This window comes from Empidonax traillii, unplaced genomic scaffold (genome assembly GCF_003031625.1).
Source record: "Empidonax traillii isolate 1590-97213 ecotype Southwest subspecies unplaced genomic scaffold, ASM303162v1 scaffold960:size377693, whole genome shotgun sequence".
Classification (NCBI taxonomy): Eukaryota; Metazoa; Chordata; class Aves; order Passeriformes; family Tyrannidae; genus Empidonax; species Empidonax traillii.
In genome coordinates, this window is record NW_020956153.1 from 236,930 (window position 1) to 250,361 (window position 13,432).

The window sequence follows — 13,432 nt, forward strand, 5'->3', positions numbered from 1 at the left end:
GCAAGAGCCTTAATCAGGTTTTCCAGCTCCTCTCTGTAATATGCTTTTTTTATGCAGCATATGCTTGAGGTAACAGAGACAGCCCTGTTCTGATGGTTGTCTAATGATATGGGAGCACTTCCAAGAAGGTCAGATCTCTTCTTCTCTCTGTTCTGTGAAAGGTCAGCAGATTCTTTCAGCAACTTATCCTTTTGGATGCCTTATTTAGTTAAAAACGGACAGCATGAAAATGAAACATATTTGATTCACCAAATAAACTTGCTGTGAAGTTTGACCTAAATAATCTTTTAAGTTTGGCTCATCTGTCAAGGGATAAAAGCAATTATTCATACAGCTTTACTGAAGGCAACTCTGTTGTCACCCTAATGCATGATTAACTTTCCAAAAATAAAAAAAAAACAAGTACTTTTTCCCTCAGACCTGACATAACCTCCACATTTCATGAGAAACATGAGTGGTTTTGAATCCCGAATGGTTCCCAAGATAATAAGATACATCTGTTCTACACAATGACTAAGCACTATAAATAACATAGTTTCAGCCCAGTGAAGCAACCAAAGTAACAGTCAGTTACCAGCAGAACAATCTTCAGACAATAATCACCACTAAGGATGAAAGCTCTTGGGCTGAGAAAGACAAGTTGTAACACCACTGAGGAAGGAAGAGAGGCACTTACCAAGTGAAGCTCCTGCTTTACTTGTGCAGGCAGTGAGGAATGTTCCGCTTTGTAGGCATCCATACAGGGCAATTTAACACCATGAATAAGCACCCCAGTGCTAAATAAGCACAAAAACAAAGCAAAAAGAGCAAGAACTCTGTTGTATCAGGACTATTCTGAATCCAGGCTAATTAGCCTTGCTATTAGCAGAGCTAATTTGTTCTGAAAGAACATTAAATTGCTACTGGACCCAAGCGGAGCTTTTGCAGCATGCTGGGCAGCCCATGGCACTACCTGGATGTGCTGCACACACAGACCTGGCTCAGGGATCACTCACAGGAACACAGCTCAAAGCCCTCTTCTGTGATACAGCAGAGCTTTTACAAGTCATTCTGTTGACACCACTTTACACCCCTGAAGGTAGAATAGAGAAGATATAGGATGATATCTTCAGAGAGAAACTCTGGCCTTGCTAAAGGGAGAGGTTGAACTACTCTTCTACTTGAATAGGGCCATTATTTCCCTTTCCTTGAAGCGAGTCCCAAGCTGTTCAACTAGCATCAGCTACTTCTATAGTCACAATACTTTAACTCTGAGTTCACTCCAGTTGGAATTTTTTTGCTTAATGTATATGGATGGTCTCAGCCACATCTGAAGGGGCCTGACCCTCGAGGTCAAGAGTCCATGACATCCATTTCATTCTTGCAACATTGCAAGGCTGGTTTTCAGACAGGAAAGAAAAGGGTAATTCTTCAAAAGAAACTCAAGTAAAAGGTGGGTGAGGAGAATGTAAATGCTGCCCTGGCTGAAGTATAGCTGAGACAGTTCAAGTTAGCATCTGTATATTTCAAAAAAGTGCCAGAATAACCACAAACTGTGGTGATCCTTACTGTGCTTCCTTGGACTTCAAAAATCCATCAGTTAAGTAAAATTTGTAAAAGCTACTCTTTCATTTTCTTTCTGTACTATGTGTTTATATATATATTACCTTATAGTGCTGATGGGCAGAATGGCCCTTTGTGTTTCCTCTGGTTTTAAAGTATTGGGTTTTTCTTGTTTTTATGGAATAAGGTCCAAAAGCTAGGAATACATAACTTTCTCCTCTTGATTGCCTTATTATATATTTGCATGCTTCAACTGCCAAAGTATATTTAGCTGTCCCAGTCTATCCCTGTTCTTTTTTCTCATCAGTGATTTTTTTGCACAAGGTCTTCCATCAATCTCCCCAGGAGTCATAAATTTTAGTCTTTTTCTACAAGTTTAAAATTGCAGTGGAAAGGCCAGTCTTTGTACATGTACTGCTTAGCACCAGTGCACCCTCCAGTTTCTTTTAACTCCTTACCTGATGTCAAAAAAGCCTGCTGACCTCCTATTTTATCTTTAGCAAACAATTAAGACAGCAGATACTTATTTAATCATCGCATGCAAAGATTTTTGCTATGATATTTACTTTTGTTTTAAACTCATACAGTATAGGGAAAGCAACTTAGCCCTTCTGCTATAAGGAACATTTCTGAAATCACAGAAAAAGGGTCTTTGAGTTGACGGTGCTGGTGCCAGGACATGAAGCACTGATAAATAAATAACCTTTCAATATTGTATGCTTTTAATATTATTATTTAGGCTTATTTTCTTACAACTGCATGCAGCATATAGTGAAGAGAATCAATCGGAGACCACAATGGCTTAAGAATCCTATTTACCAAATAAAAAGTTGAGAGCTGATAGACACACTGAGAATCTGACTTTCCACATACATCTCCCAGGTGCAGTGTGAAGGTTTTTTCTTTCTTTACAAGTCAGCTGCCAAGAGCATCACCGTTTGCACCCTCCATGCCTTGGGTGAAAGCTGTTCTCAAGCAGGCTGTGAGATAACTAGCAGGTGAAAAGCCTAACCCCATGAATGGGTAGCTGCTCCAAGGTATGGCATTCAGAATTTTTTGGTATTTCTAACAAACATTTTGTGATTGAAAATTCAGAGTTAATTGTTACTCATTAGAAGACTCATGTGTGTGCCAGATGTGCTCACCTGAGTTTGCTGTGAGAGTGACTTTTGACATGGGCAGATAGCGATCAGAAAAGGAGAAACAGTTTTAACTTAAAATAGAAGAGATATTAGGAAGAAATGCTTTACTCAGAGGGCAGTGAAGCACTGAAACAGGTTTCCTAGAGAAGGTGTGGATGCTCCATCCCTGAAAGTGTTCGAGGCCAGGCTGGATGGGGCTTTGAGCAATGTGAGCTTGTGGAAGGTGCCCCTGCACATGGCAGGGGGACTGGACTAGGTGATCTTTAGGGTCTCTTCCAACTCAAATCTTTCTATGATTTTATGGTTACAGATGTAACCAGAAAAATAAACATTCAAGTGATCATGGAAAATTGCCAGTGTGGATTTGAAGCAAGATATGGATGGCATTTTCAAAATGTCAAGTATTTCCTGTGCTAGAAAATACATAATCAGGTGTACCAGAAAATAGTCAGATGCTCCTTTCTTTTTACTCGGAGTCTTTGTACATTTGCATCTAATTATGGCAAATGAATAAATGCCATCAAAATTTTCAAAAATATTTAATTTGTTAAAAAAAATATGATGTTTTTTCAGTTGTTTGGTTTGTCCAGTGACCTGCAAAAAATAAAACTGACCTCAAATGTTAGGAAAACCAACTTCATGACAAACTTAATGAAAATGTCACAGTCTTCATTAGAAATTTTTTCAGTCTAAAAATAAAGAACAACTGAAAATCCACTTTGCTTTATGCTTATTTACTTCCTGCCTTACCAGCCTAATTGCAGAACACAGAAGCCAAGGCTCTTCAATGCCACATCTGGAAGAGATACCAGGTACACCAATTTGACTAAAATCTCTCTGGGTACTTACAGATTTTTTTTCTTTGAACTCCTCGTGTGTTTATAAATTTAATAGGTACATTTCACAATGAAAAATTGGTCTGCAGCTATTATAAAGTTGTCTGATCTGAGTCCATTCTACAGATTGCCATAACCCCTTTTGCTGCCTCTACCACACTTAGAAAAGCCTTCATGGGAAATATTTCATGCACTGAGCATTAACAAAATGGAAAATGGAAATATTCTAAGCAGGTAAAAAGGTCTCTTGACAGTACATCACAAAGAAGATGCATAAGCAACACTAAACAAAACAGCAGATCTATTATTTACGAAACTGAGCATAGCATCTGAAACACAAGTCCATTATGCATTTCAACATTATATTTCAGTAAAGTGTCAGCTACTAGTTTTTATACTGATAGCTTATTGTACACTCTTACCCTCTTAAAAAAAAAAAAAAAAAAAAAAAAAAAAAAAAAAAAAAAAAAAAAAAAAAAAAAAAAAAAAAAAAAAAAAAAAAAAAGAAGAAAAAAAAAAAGACTAGCTATTTCATTTTATGGGAAAAAAAATCAACATGTGCACATTAAAAACTTGTTCATTTATCCTCTATTTCATCTGTCACTTCCCTCTCATCTACATAGCAATAATTCATTTTACTATAGAATTTCCTCTGTACCATGATCTAGAAAATGTACTTGCTTCATTTGCTCCTACAGTCTTCCTTAAGAAAATATGATTGCACCTCTATCTGAAACAAATAACACTTTTAACTAATCAAAAGCCCTTCAATGCCCACCAAGCTGGCCTTAATAAGTTTTGCTATGCTGTAACTAGAGATGAATAAAACAAGAATCAAAGTGATAAGAGTTAGTGAAGTGAAGTGAATTCAACTCATGGAGAACCCAAGCCAGACATAGATTCCTTCAGATATGGGGAAATGTCCCCAATATGAGGTCAAGTCCAACAGATAAGCTTAATCTATTTATAATGACTGGTTATCCTGTAAAAATTATTAGTACTAGAGACTTTTTTTACTAACAGCATACTAAATCCTTTCAATTAAGTTCATAGGATATAATCTAGACTTTTTCTTGAATAAATGAAACATCATGTGTTAGATGTTTTATAAAGTAACCTTTTGCACTGCATCAAAACATACACCCGAAAAGAGGCTGTTTGATGCCACATACAACTGCAAGTAATAAGGTTCTGAAAGCAATTCACTGAAAAGTGTCTTACCAGGCAGACATGAGTCATTTTGCCATGAATATTCGTTATGTTCAAACAATGCATTTAGGAAACATGAGTTATCTCTCTAGAACCTTGTCTGCCCTAAAGTACTGTAGATGGCCATCAGAGCATTGCAAATGCACCCATCAAACACTGTAATCGGGAGTCCCTCCATCAACCAAAGCACAGAAACAGCAGCTGACAATACTGTTATAATTTCTGTTTTGGTTTAAGACCAGCTGGAAATTAAGCCCCATGCAACCCCACGCAACAGGTTAACAATTTACTGGAAACAGGAATGAGATAAGAAAAAGAACATCAACAATACCAGTTACAAAAGTATATAAAAAGGGGTGGTCTACATGCAAAAAAATGTTCACCAAGTTCAACCCAACTCAACTATAGCTGGCACCTCCACATCGTTCCCTCCACCATGTTTTCTTTTCATTGCCAAAGACAATGAAAACAATGATGGACAAACCAACCATCTATGCCTACCTTTTTCCCCCAAGCCCAAGACAATGAAAAAAAAAATCCAGTGGGGGACAAACTGTCCACGTGGGACTAGCACCATCCCACCACTCAGCTCACCACCTACTTCCCAGAAAAAGGACAAAATGGCCATAGATTGTCTGCATGTTCCCTTTTTTTCTTGCTCCCTAAGCCACAGACCCTCCCTTCTTGGAAGTGAGAACCCCTACTTCCACTGCCTGGCAGTGATGTGGGTATTATAGAATAACAACCTAGACACACTCAGTGTGGCTCCAAGCTCCTCCCCCTCATGGCTACCATGAGAAAAGTAACTCTGTCCTGAGTTAACATAGGGCAATTTCCTATGATAAAATAGTAGTAGTAGTAGTAGTAGTAGAAGTAGTAGAACTAGTAGTGGAAGTAGTAGTAGTAGTTACTTCTGATACTTCCCCAATCATGACAGAGCACAGAAGTGCAGAGAGGATCATAAATGATAGTCTTGAAATGAAAAAAGAAATAGTCAGCTCTGTCAAATCCCAGTTTCGACTACAAGATTACCCTACCAATCTCTCTTCCAAGTGTGCTTCTCCCAGGGTAATTTTATCTATATCTGTAAGTCTGGATACTGTTGATACAGTGTTCACTTCTGGAATGGAAAAGCACTGCGACATGGTGTATCACCTCCTGGCCTGTCTCCCAAGGTTGCTCTCAAATTTGGAGTACTTCAGCAGTGTGCATTGACCTTTGAGAAACAATGACAGTGATCCAAATAATTTTTTTAAGTCTGTGCTATAGATAAAAGGGAACACAAGAAGTTCAGGTCAGATTTGCTGAATTTATGTTCGGGGGGAACATTTGGCCTACATTTTTGGTTCAGGAGATTTACCCTTCATCTTGTCTGGAGTGTTACAGTATTGTCAGAGCCACTCATGTGACAGCTGGGAGTGAGATCTTTGAAAATAATGAAAAAAGCTTTAATATCAGGAGGATTTTTGTTCAGAAAAACTTCTTACAAATACTAATGGGAGCTTTTAAGCCTCTTGGATGGCCATAGGTTATGTTTTTCAGCTTATTTCTGTGCTACCACAAGAGAGAGAGATGTGCTTTCTGTGTATAAATGTGACCTTCTTACGCAGTCCTATGAACTTAGCAGCTGCAGTTTAAAAAGGAATATCAAATACAGAACATTTTTTAGAAAATTAAAAAATAATGAATACTAGCTCAGTACAAAACTTTTATATGTTGGTATCAACTGCATTTAAAAGAGCACTGTAAGTTGTTTTTTCACCAATGCTTTCTTATTAGGTAGCCCCTGGAGGCTAAAACCAAGATGGGCTTCCATTGTATTTTACAGAGTAATATAAGAGTTCAGAAGCAACAGGAAGAATTGCAAAAGGAGTTGTTTTCTTGTTTTCCAGTCAACAGACAAAAATACTCCATACTGAAGTTCTGCTACTACCCTGAGATGATTTTCTCATCTTCCCTTGAATGTCTCCATAACACAAATCTCCATAACACAGATCTCCATTTAGTTTATGTCCCACTGAAAAAAATCTTCTTTTGGCCAAAGAGAATGCACCTCATATGCATGTTCAAAATGTCTTGCCAGTCCAGTTTGTATTTTAATAGTTTAATAATCTATATTGTCCAATTAACATAGAAATGTTTCATTAATAATACAGGGAAAAAAATGCTATAGAAAGAAAAAGGCCCCTTCTACTACATAACCTTTTTCTCTGGTATATGCTTCCCCTTCCCATATTCTCTTGTCTCACAGGTCAATGGTTTCAGGCTTCCTTGAGAGGCTTTTGGGTGATGGAGGGGTATTGCATGTACAGCAACCATCAACATCTTCAGTCCTTCACCAAGAGAAGTATGATGCTGATACTGGGCATCCCAAAGATCCACTTTTTTTCTTGGTGTGTTCCTCATTGCTTCCCAGTCGAGTTTGAACAATGTCCCCCACCCCCAGCTCTGATACTCCAGGGGACTGTTGTTCATTGGCCAGTGGTTCTCTTTGGCCCTTACCACACATAGTTCCCCATTACTCAAGCTAAAACCAGGTCATGCAGCAGTCACTGACCACTGTACAGCTGTTAAACAAAGCCCAACCACCTCAGGCTGAGTCACAGACAAGTGTGTGTCCCTGTACAGCCACGTTGGTGCAAAGCCTGGTGTTTTCTCTTGCTAATTGCAAAAATCACACTGAGCAGGCCAGCACAATTAACTTATGCCTGCCTTTATACTAGTCATGTTTAGGCCTATTTTATTTTCTCATTTGTCTTTATTCCTTTCACTTTATTATGATTTTAAATAAACCTGAACCTTATAAATAAAAATAACTTCTACTGAAGCAGGGAAAAAAAATAACTCTGTAATAAAAAATTCTGTTGTTTGCAGGAGACTGAAAGGAATGAACCAGCTAAAGAATGGGCAAGCAAAACAAACGAACAAACAAATATTCAAAAAGTCATATGTATTTAAAGAAAAAAACCTAAAGCTGTGATTTTGTACTGGTGTTGGTGATCATATGGCAGCAGATGGAAGGTCCACTGCAACCTGTGTAACACAGGAGCGGTTGCACTGCAGTGTTACAGCCCTAAATATTTCCAGTGATGGAAGTTCCAAGATATCACCAATTGCTCCCTACCTGCTGCTTCATTCTCTTTACCCCAAACAGTTTTCCTTAGCATTCTTCTCACTGCAACTTAAATTCATTAGCTCTTTAATCCACAAATATATCTAAATCTTTGGTTTGTTCACTGATGCACATAAAGAACATCTCTTTCCTCTTGTCTGACTGGTCCAAGTTTTACAAAGATCAACAGATGCTTTGAAATGATAGAGTTGTGGTAAAACATCAAGATATTGTTTACTCTTCTGCTTCTCAAGACCTTGTAGTACCTGTGACATCATTCTGCATGGTTCCATTTGGTTGTGTGCAGAGCTAATGCTGGAGACTAACAATTTAGACTATCACCACTTTCCAATCCTGAGCAATTTATCCATTTCAGACAATCTCACTACAGGTTTTTCCGGATACGAAAATCTGAAAACGGAATTTTTAAAACTGACAAAGGGTGGGTATGTTTTTGGTGGTGAGAACCAGTCATATAATATAAAAGTATAGCCTAAGCTGGGTTTAACCTTATAAAATGCAGTAGTGTGTGAGGGCTAGACTCGCAGACAACTCCCCAAACTGAGGTTTCACCCAACTTTATCTCCCCCAGCTCCCTAATTTAGGTCCAGACAACTGCACTGTTCCCAAGCTGGCCTCAAGCCAAGTCCTCCAGAGAGAGCAGACATGCTTAGAGCACTCAATGTGTCTTCCAATGGTTTGGAATACTTTGAGGTTCCACAGGCAGGGAGCTGTGGGCAAATGGCTTTTGCTTAGCTTGATTTTCTCAGCCTTTGTGTTCTGTTGTCTCTTAATATCCTTGTGCTGTGCAGAAATGTGGAGCTAAACACATCTGCTTTTTTGAATTCTCCAAGTTCTAAAAATGAAGATGTTAATTTAATTATTTACTATTACTGATGAGCTATAGGAATGAAAATATTCTTTTGGATGTTCATTTTCTCACCACAGCCATTAAGAACAAGACAAATTAGAGCTAAAGCGCCACCTACTGACAAGCTATGAAAGTTATTTTAGAATACACGAAAATGGTTCTCTTTTTCCCTGAAAATTTAGTGAATGTTAAAGAAATCAGAGGTTTACTGAGAGTCATACAAATCTTTCTGTTGATAAGCACAATACCTTTACTGGAAGGAAATATACAATCTCTTTATTCCATTTATTTTTCATGCTTATAGTAATTCCAGTGTTCCTACCAACCCATTCTGCCCATCTTAAGGTTTTGGACTCTTTGAAGTCCAAAGTTTTGGATTTTGTGGACTCATTCCACATTAATTGTGCGTTTTATTAACTGTTCACCCAAGTTCTTCCAACAATAGAGTTCAGAAAATTACTTGCATTCAGTGAGTTTTATTTCATCAATTCATCTGTCAAAACAGCCAAATCTGAGGAAGCCCAGAAGAGAGAAGGAGCTTTAAAGCTGTCATTCCTTTATCCTTCCCCTTCTACACTTTCACCCCGACCACCACGGGGTGTCATCACTCCTCCCTCTTTCACCAGTCACACTGGATGATACACTGAGTATGTTTTGTTTCCTCCTCAAATACGGGGCACAAGTTCAAAACAAAAACACTCATGCCTAAAGTTCTTACATGGTGAACCCTGCACAGGAAAGGGGAATCAGAGCACAGAAACACAGAAGCTTCAGGAATGTTCCGGATGGTGTTTCCTTAAGAAGCAGCTTTCCATAAGCAGCACTAAACCAACAGGAATCATTTAAAAAGTGATGCTGTACTAGGGATGTGCAATGCAGTAAATTTCAGAGAGGCTACATCACCCATTAATACCCCAGAACAGATATTTCTTCAGATCTCCTATGATAATTAAAATCATACATGACTTTTGAGTACAAAAGTGAGCAAAGAGGTTATTGGGAGACAAAATCTACCAGGCAGTACAGTCAGTGGAAATAAGAATGGAAGTATATGATATGAGATATAAGATATGAGGCTGAAAATTCAATCTGATACATCGACGCAGAGCAGCAAATCAGCAGAGTTGTGTGGCAATAAACTCAGGTCTGAACACAGGACAGTAATGTTAGGGCAGCCTGAATTTCAGACAACTCTACAACTTCCTAGCACAGAAAAACTTCCTGCACCATATCACATTAATTTTCAGGTCCTGGAGTATGGTTCCGTGGACCTAGAAAGGAGGTCTAGGTGCTCCATCATGTGTTCAGTCCCAGATGCCACGATAACTCTTTAGGCTGGTCTTTCTTCAACTTGCACTGATTCTTGTTTTATTTGTTTCAACTCTAACTTCATCTTAGTTCCTACCAGCTCCCTTTAATCCCTTCTTGCATGCTCTGTGCATATAGTCCTCTTCCTCTATCATTCTTACCCCCAACCCACACTTCTCTGACTTTTACAAATAAACCAGTCAACAAAATGTGGGAACTGACAACACTGGATAACTTCACATTGTGATGGGAAGAGTATCAAAAACATTAAGTGTAAAGTGGTAACTAAAAAATTGTAAAAAAAAAAAAAAAAAAGCAAACCACCAACCACCCAGCCAACAACAACAACAAAACAAAACAAAGCAAAACAAAAAAGAAAAACCTCCCCCCTCCTTTTTTTCCGTTTTCATGGTATGTAGTACAAGAAATACTAAAACTATACTGCAGGAAAGATTCTTTAAGCCAGTGATCAGGAAAAATTTTGTTGTGATACAGATCTTTGAGCACTAAAATAGCTTCTACACAGTGACTGTAGAACCTCTGTTCCCAGAGGCTAGAGAAACTCTCGTCAAGAATAGGCACTCTTGACTGTGCACAAGGGCAGGATGGTGCACTAGTTAATCTCTAATATCTTCTCAAAATGCTATGATCCTATGAAAATTAGGAAAGAGTAAAAATACGCAAAACAACTGTTTTACATCTCTGCTGCATAACTCATGAAAAATTTCTTGTAATATGCAACACTCCACAGTAGTTCTAATACATCTATACATATCTATAATGAGATTTACAACACAACGACCATGGGAAAAACAATCAATTTGCTACTTCAGGAAATGCTTCACTATAAATATGTAGTATTTCATATTTGCTATTATTGTTCAGAGGCAAAATAATGTTGCCTTCTATTTGAAGTGGAAATGCAGTTTTAATTAATTATAATGCAGATAGTTTTCCAAACCCAGCAAGAGTTTTCCAAAGAATCCTCTATATATAGTGGAAACTAGCCAGAGAACAAGAATTTATAGTTCTCCTACTATGAGGAATGCCACCATGAATTATTTTAATTCCATCCAGTTTCTTATTTTTCAGCAGCTGAGATGCATTTTTCATCCCAGGAGAATAATAATTTTTCACAGAGCAAATAAAACTTACACTGAAAGCTTATATCAAATTGTTCCCCTCCCCTCCAATTCCCAATGGATGTACTTGGAGATCTCTGTACATCTTCATGGTAAGAATTTTTAATTCTCCCAGCAAGAAGTAATGAGACACCTCATGTCTTCTCATTCACAGCTCAGGTCACTTTCAGAAAGACATACTTCAGCCTCAGATATTAGGCAGAGCACCAGCAGTGGTAGGAAACACTGCATTGCCAGTTTAACGGGCAATTGGTTTTGTTTGGTTTACAATTCTATTAAAAATTACTACAGAGAAGGTTATTATAAGTTAAAGAGTCCACTTGAGTTGCAACACAGTATGCCTTCCTTTATGATGAACTAAGTGCTCTCCATACTGTCACAACACATATGAGTGTTTCATTTGTGTCTGAAGGAGACTGTAAATTTCTGGGATCAGTATTTGCACAAAAAATCAGGACAGACTAATGCTGCCATTCACTACATCTATAGTGACGTTTGCTCCTTACAAGATTTCTGCCTATCAATTTTAAGTAAGACTATGAGCTTTATTGACTTTCAGCACCATCAGAAAATCAAAATAACTAAAGCACTGAAGTTTATGTTCTGTCCCAACACAAACGGAAGCAGGTGTAAAGTATAAGGCCAGGTATTTCTTTAATGAGATTTAGATAGGTTTTGTGGTTGTTGGCTTTTTAAAAATTATTTTTCCCCAGGGAGGTAGAGAAGAAGGAAGAATAAATAAAGGTCATAAACACCCTCTCATTTAGTGCAAGTTACCAGTTATGGCTACCAGAAAGCCTAAGCAACATAACACTTAATAATACTAATGCATTTCTATCTGTGAGTCTAAAGGTCTCAATGAATTACATATTATGCTGGTATATAAATCCACAGAAAGGTCAGACATTCTCTCATGTAGTTTATCTTCAGTAAAGTCAAAAGGACTTCATATAGCCACCAGGAACTCTTCCATTCTCTATGTCTCTATTCTGGTACTCACTTTTAGGTATCATGAATTTGTTACAGACGGACAGACAACTAATGCAAAAAGTCATTGAAGAATATCTACTCTCATTGAAAATATATTGCAATAAGATATTTTATCTGATCAACAGCTGCTCACGAAGGATGTATTCAGTTGTTGAGATCCCTTGTCTTTTCCACAGGAACATTTAAGTTTCCTTTGGCACGTGTCCATCACTTCGTATACGTCTGAGAAACAAAATATGGGGCTCTAGAGGTCTATAGAGCACTGCTGAGCTACCGTTCCTCTTTTTTTACTCCAATAGTTACAACCTGTAAAGGTGTTGCAGAAAAGAAACAAATAAACAAACAAACAAAAAGAAAAAAGAAAAGCACATGTGCATTTGAAAAAGAAGCTGGTGACAGCATTATTATGGGAAAGTATTAAGGTTTATCACATTGACATTGCATATGCTCTTTAGCAAATACACAGCTTGAGTATGGCAGAGAAGTATTTCAGACAGTCTCCTGATGACTCTTCTTTAGAGAGTTTCAGCCTCTGTTTTCCTACTGAAGCTATTCCTTTTTTCCTTCAGCAACTCTTTTCCAGCTGTCTTCACTCTTTTCCCCTGAGGACAGAACTATACTTCAATGCCAGGAATCTTTCTTTTTTTCCCCGTTTTCTGGTTTTTCCTACCCTTTCTCAGTCTCTAGGTTTTTGACAGTGTGCCTGAGGTTTGCTGATATTTTAAACCATCTGTGGAATAAACAGAGCACGAAAAGGACATCAGCCCCCACCTTTATCTCCTGTTCTGCTTCTGCAGTGTTGACAAAAACCCCAGCTCAGTGATATGCCTTCCCTCTCACCCTTGATCCAATTCCCTCAACACATACCAGACTTTGCCTGTTGGCACTCTGAACATCTACATCCTGCACAGGGACATCCAAAGCATGAGACCTTGAGAATTGTGCAACCCCAGCAATGCAAGCCTCTGTCAAAAGGAGCCCACTGTGGGTCAGAGGGAAGGCAGCACCTTTCCTTCCTCAGATGTGCCTGCAGCAGCATCATTCCCTCTCCCCTCCTCTTAAGTCTGGACTGTTTTCATCCCTTCTTTGAATTCGAATTCTTTAAAAATAAACAAACTAAATCAACTCCTCAGCCTCTGAGTACAGCTTTGGGATTTCAGGTTTGTTGACTGCAGTCAGCTTAGCACTGCACACACTGAGAAGCACTCTGACTTTAGGGCCTCTTTGGATGCTCAAGCACAGAGTGTAAGCTTGTAGTTGTGAAATTACATTTTTTTTTC